This window comes from Hylaeus volcanicus, chromosome 3 (assembly GCF_026283585.1).
Source record: "Hylaeus volcanicus isolate JK05 chromosome 3, UHH_iyHylVolc1.0_haploid, whole genome shotgun sequence".
Classification (NCBI taxonomy): domain Eukaryota; kingdom Metazoa; phylum Arthropoda; class Insecta; order Hymenoptera; family Colletidae; genus Hylaeus; species Hylaeus volcanicus.
In genome coordinates, this window is record NC_071978.1 from 24,277,594 (window position 1) to 24,291,208 (window position 13,615).

General features: G+C 40.2%; 1 protein-coding gene across 1 annotated transcript in view; it reads left to right on the forward strand.

Moving 5' to 3' along the window:
* Window positions 1-13,615, forward strand: part of LOC128874108 (dual specificity tyrosine-phosphorylation-regulated kinase 2-like) — a 56,652-nt gene that overhangs the window by 30,914 nt on the left and 12,123 nt on the right. The window lies entirely within an intron of this gene.

The following is a 13,615-nucleotide window of genomic DNA, read 5'->3' on the forward strand; positions in this document are numbered from 1 at the left end:
AGTGTAAAAGAAAAAAGAAACAGAATCACATCGAACACTAAACAGCGCAGTTCTTCTACTTCAGACAAAAAAGAATTGAAAAGTTAGTGTTTTCTGTTGTCGAATACCTTTATGGATAAATGAATATTTCTTCACGAAATATTCCAATACGAGGAGAAAATTCTCAATAAAAATTCTGAGCTAGAAGTTCCCCTAATTTCGATGTCACGGGATCCGAGGTCACGTAAATTCGGTCTCACGAACATCATCGGATATCTCTGATATTTGTACAGGGCTCGACGCGTCCGATACCGTCTGTATCAAACGCTGCGGTTTTAGGGTTACTTTGGGTAGGCGGTATTAGATTCTAGAGTTTCCACGTCGCGTCGACGAATCCGACAAATTCGAACCTGTGTCGGCTCTATCGTGCTCGGTGTTCCATTATCGTCAATGTATCGTCAAGTATATCTAGACTAATTATAAGTGACCGTGAAATTCTCCAAGACTGAAGGATCTTGATTGTATGAAATAACCTAAAACTCCACGAAAGAGATAAAATAGCAAGTTGGACGAAATAAAAGAAATCAACGAAAATCAACGAAAATCAAACGAAGCTCGATAGCCCGCACAACGAACGAGACTGTATCATACGTTCCATTATCATCGATCCAGTTTTTTAACAGAGTGTAATGCAAATTGGTTGGGTGGTGGGTTGGAAAAATTAATTCCCGACGGAGTTACACCAGTTCGGGTGGGGTGAAAAATGGCGCTGCCTCGCAATGCATCGAATCGATACGTGCTAATTACACGTGTAGCGCACTTGTTCGTGGCAATTTTCAATCAGCCTATTCTTCCCGTTAGGCTAATGAAGAGCGCTCTCGTTTAGGCCTTCGGTCGCGTCGCGACGTTCCATCGAGCACGCCAAGCCGCGTTATGGTTCGATTTTACCTGAATCGCGGCGGATCGATGTTGTGTAACGTGTTTTCCTTTCAACGATAATTTTCTGTCACCGATGTCAAGGTAAATCGAGTCGTGTCGTTAACTCTGTAATCACACGTTTCGATTGTAATATCGATGCAACTGTTGGCCTTTGGTACGGTTGGCTGATATCTGTTTCCACGCGTTTAGAACGCTATCGAACTTAAGGCTTTTGGCGAAGATTAATATTTGGCGAAGTTCTGTGCTTTGGAAGACTTTGTCTTTAATAATTGGGAGGGAGAGAGATGGATTTTTTGTATAAATGGCTGAAAGGTAGTGAGATGAATTTAAATCCCCCCCCCTTTTTTTTTTAACTCTCAGGGGCTGTAGCTGTTTTTGCTAGGGGCTAGGGGTCCCCAACAGACTTGATACCCCTAATTAGAGTATTGTGAAGAGAGCCATCTGAGCAAATGCAAAATAATTCAAAGCAAGAGTGAGTGTATGAGCGAGCTTTATTAATTCTTATTTATTTTTTCATTTTAGTACACAGTCGTATAACGTGACTATAACACCTAATATACTGCAGTCTTGCAGTTGTTTGTTCTTTACATCCATTCAATTCGTATACACTAAAGGAAAAATTAAATCAATCTAAGAAACGAACAAATGCAAGTACATTAGGTATTAATTGTTGGTCTTCGCAACAAATGTTCCCCAGTTCAATTATTCGTGCGACTACCTAGACCGACAATTTATGGTGTCACTTAATATCCACAATTCTATGTCCAAGAGGCATAGGACACCGCCGTGACAAAAACGGAAATTTATGATGACTGGCGCCGGGCGTCGGTGAATTCGGGAACGTTTTCACGTCGAGCAGCTAACGAATCGTCACTCGTGCTCGTTATTAGTTTAATCAACGTTGTTATTGCAACTGTCGTGGGTTAACGAGGCCCTCGAAACAAAATACATTTTCAGTGGCAGATGAATTTACGTCCTCGTACCGTGGTCGGTCTCTAAATAGAGTTACACATAGCGTTTTCTCTCGAACGTGATTATTCCCTTTCATAATAATTCTAGAGCATAGTTTCCTGTATTATTATAAAGTGTAGAAAAAAGAAGCGTCGGAGACTTGCATAAGGATTGTTCTTCCTTGGCTTCCTTATCGAGCAAATTATACAGGACAGGCTTTGCAATTTTAACTCCAGTCGATTCCCGTTAATTAGGTCACATCGAAACCTGAACAATGCAGCCTGATTAAGCGGTTGCCCCATTTAACCGAAGTTTCGTGTAAATAACTGTGTTTCATAGCGAAGCTGGCGGAGGACTCTTCTAAAAGATTCTTCCAGCTGATCATGGCTTGAATCAACCTCTATAAGTTTAAAACGGTTTCCTATATGTGAATCCTTTAGATCAAACTGAGCGACACATGGTGGTCAAAAGGTAATAATATCAACATTTTAACCAGTGAAATGGAACAAAGGCAATTAGTCACCCGATGGCAAGTTCTTAATAAATTATTGCCAAGTTTCGCGTAAGGAATTTCCAGCTTATACTGCAATTCCATACTTTTTAATTTTTACATATATCTCTCCATCGAGCTAATACCTTGTGCACCCCCTTGTCCCCCATGTTGTTCCAAATAGACGAGGAACCTTTTTGCCAATTTTCTCCTCTTTTGAACAGCGATGGTCAAAATTCTAGGCTTCGAATAAATCTGAATTTTGCCTTTACGTTTGTCTCGTTTTCTTCTTTGGAAGGTGTTTGGTGTTCAATTTATTCGAAGTACAGAGTTTTATCCACCACTGTTCCTCAAGATCTGTCCAGAATAAACGGCTGGCCCGTTTAATCGTTGACCCAAATAACCGGAATCCGCTGCAATTTGTACTCGAACAGGAAGACGCGTCAGACTATAAACAAGTTCAGCTGACAAACTCGTCGCCAGTTTCCAAGTTAGAACGCGAACAGAAGCTTGTCCGGGGTTATGCAGGCTGGATGTAGGCGGACGATGAATGCCCCGGAGCCACAATGTAAGTTAGCCAGTGTGACGGGCATCGCAATAAAATAGAATTTCGTCAAAGGTCAAGGTTCGTCGGAGGCCTCTAATCCGATCGATGGAAAAAATCGATTGAACGGCGGCGCACGGTCGCGTGGCCGTACACACTGATTACGGATATGTCAAAGGCGCATCCGTGCTTCGGTTCAACTCCTGTTAACTGCTGGATCTATATACGCCGGCACTATATACCATTTGCTTTTGTTCCATCGAAAGCCCATGGAGGTTACGTTGTCGAATTACTTCTCACGACAAAGAATTTTTTTTTTTTTTTTTTTTTTTTTTTTTAAGGCGAAACACTTGACGTAAACTTTTGAAATTTGGCGTGTTTCTTTATAGATATGCGTATAAGGTCGTGTAAAATTTGCAAATGCCCTGGTCAATTTGTTTACGAGTTATGGACACTTATCTTTCAAAACAAATATTTACTGATTAAAGAGGTACACTTTTTTTTTAACCGTTTCGTGATTTTTTTACAGGCGAAGTACTCGATACAAACTTTTGAAATTTGACGTGTTACTTTATACATATATGTATAAGATTCTCTAAAATTTTCAAGTCTCCCGTTTAATTTGTTTGCAAGTCACGTACAATTACTTTTCGCGACTAAGATTCACCGATTAAGGGATACTCATTTTTTTTTAACGGTTTTCATGATCTTGTTTGGACCCGAAGCACTTGATCTAGACTTTTGAAATTTGGTACGTTCATTTGCACATCTATGTATAAGAGTCTCTAAAATTTTCAAGTGTCCTGGTTAATTTGTTTGCAAATTACATACAACAGTTCACGTTACGTCAAGTAGAGCGAGTCGAATATGTTAATGTGATTGCATCTGTCCTAATGGTTCAAACCAACGAATATCGATTTTGTTTCACTTATGAATGTGGTTATGGGGTAAATTAGGGAAAAAAGTATAACAAGAAGATTGACAAAATGGCGAGGCTTGCAATCTTGGGCTCTTTCTGGAACACTCTAGTCAGCACCAACATATCAGGTCATCTCGTTAACACACGAGGTCTTTTCAATCCAGACACTAAATGGCCATCGACCAGGACACATTTTCCACCACTTGTTTTTAGTTTGACAAACACGAGAAGTAAATAACCCATCTGAAAATACTCCCTTATATTATCTAACCCATCGAAGCTAGTTTATTTACGCTCCCTGGTCCCAACAAATTTGCCAAACGTATAACAACGATTTACTTCGAATGTAACCGTCACTCGACAATCGTTTCGTTAATTAGTTCGTCGTGTATTGACGTCATCGTTGCAGTCACGCGAATGATAAGTGTCCGATTAACATTTGCTTACGATTCAAGGTCTATATCGTGTATTTTATCGTTGGGAAAGCCGCGGGTTTGTCACGTATCGCGAGCCAAAATTCTCATACCCGTCCGTTACGAAGAACTGTACCATCGGTGCCCACGGAAATGGGTTTGCTTCGTAATCACACGTTTCGGCTGCAATATTCGCCCGCTATCGGCTTTTGTTTCCCTTCGCAAACATCCACCTCAGCGTGTTTAGAGCGCTCTAGTAATCATCGAATTAGAATCGCGAGCGTAAGCAGTTCCCCAGTCGCGGAAATCATTCCGGACGGGTACTGTAAATTAAATCGACGCGGCCCTTTTATTTGCCAATTTTCTTTTTTTTCCCCTCCCCTGACGTTACGCTAGTTCAAACAAGCCACCGGAACGCTGCAAACCGGATACGAGCGCACTCTTTCTCCTCCTTCGCTCTTTTTTTTCCGTTAAATATTGAACGCTGTTGATAGAGCAAACTTCGGCCTTTGGAAAACAGGATATTTAGTTTTATGTTTTTGGCAAGTGTGCGAAGAAAAGTTGATTTCATAAATGAATCGTTGCTTTTTATTAATGTTATGAAGTAATAGAAACTCTTAATAGAATCAGTGATAGGATTAGGATCAGGGGGAATTGAGGATTATGTTTTTACTACTTTTAATTTACACACACACACACACACACACACACACACACACACACACGCGTGCACACAGTTGTGATTCATGCTTTTATAATTAACTTCAGGTTTACTGGTGCGTTAAAGAATCAAGCGACTCACTCGTTTCGCAAAAACAATATTGCTTATCGAGTCTGACACAATGGGGATGATTTCGTATCAGTTGTCTGAAGACAAATCGTCTCATTTCATTGAAGAATATTTTATTGGAATTTTATTGTTCCCCTTCAGAAACTGCTACAACATAATACAGTGGAATAGAAAAATAGCATAGCATAGTACAAGAAGATACAGCATGGAACAGCCTAATATACGATAATACAGTACACTACGGCATAACACAACATAACACCGCATAATGCAATATAACGCAACGCAATACATCATATTACAGCATAATGTGACACACTGCGACCAGAACCGATTCCATGGCAAGATCTAGGTTGCGCTCCCCCACTCTCCGCAATATTGGAAATCATTCTACTTGGGCGGGCCATGAGGAGTCTGTGTTCCTGAGCCATTGTTGGGCAAACAACAACAACAACGGCCCAGGGAAGAGTCTCGGACGGATTTTCTTGGATGACTTTGGCACCTTTGCGCGAATGAGCGGTGCGCAGCCACCACCTGTTACCTCTCATAGCTAAACAGCCGTTCCAATTAGGGGGACGAGCTTCTTTTTATCGCCGTTCCCGCAACGGGATGAAAGGGAAACCGCGAATAAACATTTTCTCCCCCTCGTATCTCATTTCGCTTGGGCATAATAAAACAAGCCTGAACCGCGGCGATGGTTCCTGAACCCTTTCGCGAAACCAGACGCAACGCGGCGTACCTCGCGTGCTTTGGTAACTATTCGCGACAGACTCGTCGTAATTACTGCCCGCCAGGGAGTAAATGTAATCCGTGCCAAACGCGAGGCGAAAAGTAAGGGGGACGGAGCGTGGTTCCACGTTCACGGCAAAGGTATATGGAACCAACCGAAAGGTTCGACTGAACTTTGTTAATTCACCCTTTAGGTAGTCAAATCAGGGTTGGAATAATCAGGGTAGGAATAAGTGAAGTTTTTAAGGGGTGTTTTTTTTATTTTTTTTTTTTATTTACTTTATTTAAGGTTACATCAACTACGAGGTCATTAGTCACCACGTCGGTGATTACTAGACTGCGGATCTTTATGCATTCATAGGAAATTTAAATGTGCACGAAACTACAAAACGCAAACAATATGCAAGAATATAAAAAAGATTGCAAGTAAAGTTCATGTTACGATGTTTGCAGAATAAAATAAATTCCTATTTAGGTTCAATTTTTGTAGGCACGTTCGCGAAGATTTTATTTATGCATAAAGATCCGCAGTCTATTGATTACAATTTAATTACAATTTATTTAACGTGTTATATTTCATTAATGTCTCGACTAATTTGAGAAATTCGTTTCTGTTATTAAGGATTGTCTGCGTACTATTTGAAAGTTACTACATTAATTAATAGAATATATCTTATTAACAACTAGTAGCTCTTAGTTTCTGCTTGGAAGAGGATAGATCAATCGGTATCGGAACTGTTATCTCTGCAGAGAATCCTGAAGCTTGGGTTCAGGCTGAAAGTGGCCACTTGGAGCACTTTTTATCAAGGCGAGCTATACATTATCGGAGCACAAAAATGGCTGTAACTTGAAAACTAGGTCAAATAGGGTATACATGTTTATAAGAACTTTCTTCATCGCCTCGATGTCGCTTGTCCATCAGCAGCTATAGCAAGCTCTGAAACTCGCTGTATACATATACCGTGCTCATCCTATCTTCACCCTAGAAACAAGCCCTTAAAAAAAAAAATTAAATCCTGCAATGTGCATTCTTCGATGATGCAATTATTTAAGTCTTATCGATCCAGGTGTAACGTGCACTTGCATTTGCTTGTGCATAAATCAATTCTTCTCGCCCGCACGCTGCGCACAAAAACATCAATGTACAGACTGTCGGAAGCGTAATATTTTACGAGACATTTCGCGTTTTATGTAACGTTATGTGTGGTTAGTTGGTAATCGGATCGTGTACGTACAATATCCACGTATCGTAACGCGGGCATCGAAATTGTCTTTCACATTTTACATCGGGTAATTACTTTCCACCGTGAAACGTTTAAACATTTCGTTGCTCGTTTTTCTACACTTTTAGTTAAATTTTCAGCCGCGTTACCGCCGGTACGATTAATTGTAACTGATTTTTTCAAACGAAACGAGCTTCGAGTACACTGTGACTTTTATAACAAAAATTCTCAGTGGAATTATATATAAAAAAAGAATCGCTGAATACGCGAAATTTCACACCTCGACTGGCTTCTTTGCTAGATTTAACTCACGCGATATTCGTCTGTTCAATTGTTAACGTAGAGATGAAAACTCTAACTTGTTGCTTGTGGAAAAAAGCTACGGCGTTTAAAAATGCAATGAAAAATGTAGAGAAGCGAGTTGCGAAATTGTTCATTGGTGACATGTTTGAACACCTGTTGGAATACAGTAGTTCCCCAACACGAAAACAGAAATATCTCGTCAAGTATTACGTACTCGTCGGTCTTACTTGGTACATTTATATGTAGAACGACGAGAGGTGTTTATTAATGTACAAAGAGGCTCGTTAAGTTATTTATTTTACATATATATATATATACATGAAGTTGAGTGGTTCGATTTAAAAAAAAGTTTTAGTGTATCCTCCCTCTTCTTCCACCCTGCAGATTCTTCTCTTTTTCGTGTCTCCATTATTCAGCAACATTTGCAAAGTTTCTAATTATTGAATGGTTTATAGTTTTTCCCAAGAAGCCCACAAATGATAAGTCTATCAAGATAGACTCTTGTTGAGTAGTCAGGAAATTTGTTGAGCCTTATTTGCATTTTCCATCCTTCTAGAGTCTTGTTGACCAGACAATAAAGTTTCTAATCATTTTACTTGCATGTGCCACCTCTTTAGTCTTGTTAAGTAGCCATTAAATTTGTTGACCCTCATTTGCATCTGTCATCTCTTTAGAGTCTTGTTGAGGAATCGGTAAAATTTCTGATTTTCATTTGCATTTCCCGCCTCTTTAGAGTCTTGTTAAGTAAATTTTTTGATCTTCATTTCCATCTGCCACCTCTGTATATTTTTTTTTTAAAAGCCGCCATTTCCATTTGCAACCTCTATATAGCAACCATCTCCGTATATTTTCCTCCGTAATCAAATACGTCGCGTTTTATATGCGTGACCGTCGGCGCTAGTCGAATCAAATTGGTCGGAAGTTTACGAGCGAGTAGATTCGACAAATTAGGAATATAGCCCGCGGATCCGCGTGTCAGTCGGCTGTTCGCGCTTGTTTACATTGTTTCGCGAAGCAATTTCACGGTAAAAAGCGTCGACGAGTGCGACGTACGATCGCTCAACGAGACAGCGGACCTACATTCGGCCTCTGGCAGAACCAGGGCGGCCCTTCGGGGCTACATCCGTCGAAAAATGTACCCTTCGGAAAACTTCCGTCGTCGGCGCCCCTACGAATCGATCAGCCGTGCGACGCTTTCTATTTACGGTGGCGCGATAACCCCCTTCGGTAACTCGATCGGGAAAGTACGTAGTTCTCTGCTCGAGGCACGCACTCTGTGTTCGACGGTCGATGCATCTCCGCTCGGCAACCGAAAGTTTTCCATCCGAAAAATTCTGGCACGCTGGATGGGGCCAATTATCGGTGCATTTTTTTTAGCAACCGCCGCTTCCATTGGTCATACTAAATTCTGGGGAGTATTCGGTGGTCCGGCGAGAGGAGTTCGACGAATGATATGCGTCGAAAAATTGGAATTTTTGCAGAAATGAAGTTCCCATTGTTGGAAAAATGGATGCATTTATGATATACTTCATCTGATGTTGTCTACAAGAATTATTTTTCAGTTTCTCGATCGAAATGAAGCGTATTTCTTTAAGTAACATACAGGACCAACTTTTATTATTTCCAAAATTCCTAAAGAAAAGAAGAAAAATGGTTTTGGGAAAAAAAGTGGTCCTTTGAGAAAAAAAAAATATTTTAAACACAATGTACACGTTGAATTCGCCGACGCGTAGATATTAAATGTACACTGAAACGATAAAGGAGCTTTATAGCGTGGCTCTTGTAACATATTAGGATAATAAAGTAATCAAATAATTCCGTGCAATCTCTGATAATCCTCTGATATACTACAGCGGCAATGAGTAAACGCTGATAGATAACTTGGGTACATTATCGAAGTAGAAAATCGCTCTCTACTGTAAGAGGATTGATTTAGATTGGTCTGTGTTGACTAAGCATTTCAGTTTAACGAGTGGTACGTGCCTGCAATTTTTCAATCACATTCCAAAAACGTCACACACACTTTCCCTTGGAAAGTATTACGACAATCTAGGAAAACGATGACCTACCTTTTTTGGTTCCTTTGTGCAAGGAGAGGGTATAGGGTGCATAGGGTAGGTTCAGGAGGATTCAGATGTCATTCTAGGGTCACAGTTTCGACATTTTTGGTATTAAAGGGGTGATTGAATTAATCAGTTGTGAATTTGACAAAATTTTGTATATACGTGTATAAGCAAATGTACCAAATTTTAAAATTTTATATGAGGTACTCTAGATGCAAAAAATCGTGAAAAATAAAAGAGTACACAAAATTGCTTCCATTCCTACTAAGAACTACCACCAGCAATATTTAACTGCGATAAGTGAATTGGTTGAGAGGTTGCGTCTTGGAGGGTCACCCATTGGTGGCACTCCCTTCCATAACGTATGGATAAGGAGATGAGACTCGAGGGGACACAGAGCACCGCCTAAATTGTTATACCTCTGGCACCCTTCGAATCTCATCACATTAACCTACCACTGCAGCTATGTAATTCGATGTTATCAAAGTGCTGGAAGTAGCATTCTAACCCATTTTCTCTATTAACTATTTTTCCTTTGGGGGTAGTTACTTATAGCCAGACCAGAGTATTAGAATAGTAAGCTTAGAAGTCGTCATTTTGATCCTAATTTGCACCCGCATCTTCGTAAACTCTTGTCGAGTAGCCAGTAAATTTTCTGATCTTCATTTGTATCTGCCATCTCTTTAGAATTTTGTCGCGTAGAGCCAGTCAATTTTCTGATCTCCAATTCGTCATCTCTGCAGAGTCTCGTCGAGTTGCCAGTATATTTTCTGACCCTTATTTGCCTCTGCCATCTCTTTAGAATCTCATCGTGTGGCCAGTAAATGTTCTGTATTTCCATCCACCATCTCTGTAATCTCATCGTGGAACTACTAAGTTTTCTGATTTTCATTTCCATTTCCCAGCCCCTTAAACGCTTTTCGAGCAACCACTAAATTCTTTGATCTCCCCTCCCTGTAAAGTCTTCTCGAGTAATCGCTAAATTTTTCGTCCCTTCCATCGCACCCGACGTGTCCCTTTTCGAAGGGATCGATAGGCAAATAGTCCTTCATCGTCGATACACGCTGATTTCGTGAATGCATCGTCCGCATTCCTCGTCGAGTAGAATTACGGCAGCCCTGGGAAACGTTGTTCGATTGGTTCCTCGATGCGAGGAGGAACGGTACTCGTTGGTCCAACGGATCTCGCTCGAGGGTCACAGTTTAGACATCGAACGATAATATTATAGCTTATTGAAATTTGCATAGGCGCTCGGTTGGCCAATAGCTGGGGCGTACCACTATAATCCTGGATAAATTCCAACGTGGCGTTTCTGTTGGCCGCACGTGAGCACTCGATGCAGGCCCGAAATATTAAAGTAGGCCGGTAGAAAACGGATAGGATCGCGCAAAATTATCCGCTGGTTAGCCGATTCGCCGCTTCTGCGCTCGTTCGCGTTAACGTGTTAATAATTTGCGAGGTGAAAACAAGCGGGTGGAGATCTCGCGTTATACCACGGGGGTGCTTGCCTACAGGTGGGCACCATTTCAGAGGGCGATTCTGCGGGACAAAGTTAGACGATAATCGAGAACTGCGAAATAGCGTTTGAGGGCTTCGTAATTCAGTTATTTTGATGCTGAAGCGTGGAGGACTTTATCTACCAAAAGCGTGTTTATTAGGTGTTCAAATTAATACTGTGCCTTTATATTCAACTAAACTACGTTAAATTAGCTTCTAAGCTCTCAACGTGATCTCCGTTGTATGTAAGTTTCAACCTGATGGGAATTACAATTTATCTGCACGTATATTCGAAGATCAAAGTTCTTTTAATGGATTATACTAGTGTACTTGACAATTATTAGCTGTAGAAATTAATTCTCTGTGTTCCCATTTAATTATTTGTAACTATAGTTGACCCTCCATTTGATTACACTCAACCATGAACATCCATAACAGTGAAACACACATCTGGCATTGCTGGCTATCTACTTGCAATGCTCATTTTCTAGGAGGCAAACAGAGCCTTTAATATACCTTTAATATGCGTAATAGTATGCACGAGTTAACGTTAGCTTACATTAATATAAATTAACCCTCTTACTCCCATTCTAAATTGTAAACTCATCGCAGTGTTATCGACGAAGTCAAACAGACCAATAAACATCCAATCGAGGTAAAAACACCTAGGAACAATATTATCCGTTCGGAATATTGAAAAACTCATCGGAAACAACAAGCACGGTTCAGACAGTCAACAAACTGCATAAAAACATGTACAGTGGATGTAGAAAGTATTTGAAAGTATTGAATATCATTGATTATAAAAAAAAGGAGTCAATAAACTTCAATTTCACACAAAAGTTTTTTGGGGAAATTAATAGATGTACGAATACATTCTACACCTACTGTATGTTATTGCCCCTAAACGCGAAAAATAATCGTTTCCACCAACGGTGGGTGAACCCTCCTGCGGGGGTAGGCGATTTCGCCACGTCTTGTTGCCAAATGCTCCGTAAACGATACGCGGAGCCCCGTTTCATGCAGATCACGTACGTTATTCATGATACACTTCCACGTTTATACTAGTATATCCGAGATTTCGCAGATCCGACTCGAAGCCAACAAATAATATACTATTCCGTCAGTACGAAGCGTCTCGTATCTCTTGGAACCGTGTCTCGTTTCGTCGAGTGGGGCGTAACTGGAAAGCAGACGATTTCTCGCGAGGTAGTAAGTCGAATTCGCGAAATAAAAATTCCTTTTAACGTCGATTAGGGCATGGATATCTTAGTTAACGCGTTTCGTTGTAAAACACAATTTATTTTGTATCTGCCCTTTGAACGAACTTTTTTCTCGCGGGGATTAATTAAATACAGTACTGTCTCGAAATAAGCAACTCGGTCGGGACCGACGAGTTGCTTATTTCGAGGCTGAAAGCAGTTGTTCATTTCGAGACAATATTGTATTCTTCATTTTCCTTAAACTTCGAGCCAAACATCAATCAACAGTAATTTATCCTTCATATAAACGTTGTTATTATGCAACCTGACGAATCGCACGCGATGGAAGACAAAACTTTTTTTTTTTTTTTTGGAATTTTTAATCCAAACTCAGAAGTCGTAATTGCACTCGTGTTTCTCGAAGCCCCGGCAAGTTGAAATTGAGGTTCCAACGAGAAGCCTCGATTAGACGAAACCCCCAGAGCTGGAAATATTTTTCATTTCCCTTCAACTTCGACTAGTAAAATCGAATTCCTTTCGGACCTCTCTCACTCGGCGGGCGACTTCGTACAAAAATGTGGGGATAACGAGTTGCTTGCTTCCGAGAACTTTGTTTCCAAACAATAATTCTCAATAAATAAGTCAATAATTGATACAAATTCACAAGGTGACTAAGATTTCTCAGAAGTGTACAACTTCGTTCGATTTCAACTTTTCTTTCGTAACCGACTGTATGCTTCACTATATAAAAAACTTCGCGTGGGCTCCTTTCTCTCGAAGGTTAAATAAACACTAGGGCAATGGGAATACTTAACTATGTTTGCAAACACATATTCAATAATTGATAGGAATGTTAAATCGAGTTAGATTTCTTCGAAGCGGAGTGCGCATTTGATTTCAAGATGTATGTCGCGGAACGATTCCCTTTTCGATCGTACCAGCCTGTTTCTATTAATCCGTATCCAGTACCCTTGTATCTAAAAATATCCAAAGCTATTGATATCGGATTGGTCGATTAATAGCTCGGTAAAATTAGAATTACCAGACAACAATATAAAATCAATGGAGTGCAAAGGACGGCGATTCAAAGTTCGATGGAATCAGGCTAATTGGTCGTCTGGCTAATTGTTTTCACCAGGGAAAAAACTAGCTAAAATAGCACAGTTGATTGGAACGAAGGGGCCACTGTAAAATTTATTTGAGAGTGGATATTTCCAGCGTGAGTGTTATGATATCTTAAAACATCTTTATTTGTTATTATTTGCAATTAATAAATAAATAAAATATTTCAGGGGGTTTTAAATAAAATTTAAGGGCTCTTTTTTTTTAACTTGCATCACGGGAAATCTGTTGAATAATATACATATATATTTGCGTTAAGCAAAAATGAATCTAGCGTGTTGAGAGGCACTGCCCTTTCTGTCTGTTGAAGTATCGGACTGGCGCCACCAAGTCTGAAGACCCTTGACTGTTTGTCGTCGAAGGCCAGGACAATAAACAGAACGCAGGCAGAATTTTCTTGTCTTTAAGTGGACGTTAGAATTTCTCTTTCGCGTAGGCCTGAGCTTTCAAT